We start from the raw sequence: 2129 nt of genomic DNA, 5'->3' as shown, positions 1-2129 counted from the left end.
CCCTTATACCGAGTTGTTGACGAGTGCTCTCAGAGAGCAGGAGTGCAAGCCGAGTAGAAAATCGTTCGGCTGTCTGTTGTGATTGCAGCTTCTCGATCTTGAATCTTCCTTGTGTTAAATGGCGTGCGTTTTTTGATGAACAGAGGCGCGTGCTAACATTGGCTGCAACAAGATAGTGGTCCGAGCTGATGTTAGGACCTCGGAGCGCACGCACGTCTAAAACACTGGAGACGTGTCTTCCGTCTATCACAAAAGATCGATCTGGTTGGTGGTTTTTCGATCCGGGGACAGCCAGGTAGCTTGATGTATCTTCTTATGCTGGAATCTAGCACTAAAGATAAGCGTATTTCGGGATCCGGCGAAGTCGATCAGTCTAAACCCATTTGGGGACGCCCACCCTGGCGTTAAGGTCGCCAAGAACGATTTTGACATCGTGGTGGGGACAGCTCTCATAAGTGTCTTTCCAATCACTCATAAAAGGCATCTTTGGTCCCATCGTCCTTCTTTTCCGTAGGGGTGTGGGCGCAAATCAGCGATATGTTGAAGAACCTCGCTTTGATGCGGATTGTGGCTAGACGTGATAGTACTCGGCGACGGAGTCTCTCTCCCACCACGAATCCCACACCAAACTTGCGATCCTTTATATTTCCACTGTAGTAAATGCCACAAGGACCTACTCGTCTCTGTCCTTGTCCCGTCCGTCGCATTCCTTGGACGGCAGTTATGTAAGCCTTTATTTTCACGAGGGCATCAACCAGCTGGGCAACGGCACCTTCCCAATTAAGGGACCGGACATTCCAGGTGCATGTTCTCAAATCATAGTCCGTAATTCGTTTGCCATGGTCGTCATCAAAAGTGGCGTCTCTCATCCGGGGATGTTGAAAATTTTTCATTGGGGGTGTTTTTTTACGTGGCGGATCCCACACCCAGCGCACAACCCTATGTAGTCGATATTTCGCCTCCTCACTTTAGCTCGCCTTCAAACGGATGTTCTTAGGCTACCCAGATGATGCTTCTTCAAAGGCCGGAAGTCGTGAGCTGCTTGAGTCATATGTAAAAGAGTCGTTTCTGGCCACTCCTAAGTGAATGGCGATCAGAGAACTTTCCTCACTTGCGTGAACTTCTACACATGACTCCATCCTGAATCCTCATATGTTTACTTTGCTTCATAATATTTACGAAATTTATGTAAAATTTATTTATTTTTGACCTTTTCGTGTTTGAGTTGCTTACAAAATATAAAAAGAACGGCAATCGATTTATATCTATGATGAGCTCTTTTCAGTATATTCAAAATGCCAAACAAGAGCTCTTTTTAGTTTTGTGACCTGCCAACTATCAGGTCTCAAATTTGAGACAATATTTTAAGACTAACGCTAGAGACTGTTTAGTGAATAGTAACTAGTTACAAATTGAGAGTTTACCTCAAAACATCTCAAATAGAGACTAGAGACTGGTTACAGAATCTCGGTATTAACTCACAACGTGTTTTATTTGATTTTATGTATTCTGGTTACCAATTTAACCTTATGTGAATACCAAATAAAGATGTGAGAAAGAAGAAAAATAAGGAAAAAAGAGAAAACATATAGAAAGTTATGAACTATCAAGAACATATTTTATGAAAGAAAAATCAGGCTTGACAAACCTTCAAAACTATGATATTATATACATATATAATATTGTTACAAAAGTAGTGTTAAGTTTGGTAGCACTTGTATTTGTATTGCTATATGCATACCTTATTATAAACATTGGGCGCCGCGGTTGACTGTTTGTTTACTTATAATATGAACAATAGCTGCATGTATATGGAATGTATAGCATCATTATATGTGTTTGTCTTGCTATATGCATTCCTTATTGTAAATATTGGGCGCCGCGGTTGTCTGTTTGTCTACTTGTAGCCTAAACATTAACTGTATACGGAGCGTAAATCATTATGTTCTTATAATTGCCAGACGCAATATTCTAGAGGTACACGTCGGCATCAGCGAGGAGTGCGTGGCTATATAAGCCGTGGTAGCGCCAACGTAAGGGAGGAGTGCTAAGAGCAAACTACTATAATGTGGACGAATTCGAATTTGATGGCCCAGAAACTTCTACAAAGGTAGAAGAAAAAGTAGATG

This window comes from Bactrocera latifrons, unplaced genomic scaffold (genome assembly GCF_001853355.1).
Source record: "Bactrocera latifrons isolate USDA-ARS-PBARC rearing strain unplaced genomic scaffold, ASM185335v1 scaffold_488, whole genome shotgun sequence".
Lineage (NCBI taxonomy): Eukaryota > Metazoa > Arthropoda > Insecta > Diptera > Tephritidae > Bactrocera > Bactrocera latifrons.
The sequence above is the reverse complement of the archived record's forward strand: the minus strand, read 5'-3'. Positions refer to the sequence as shown.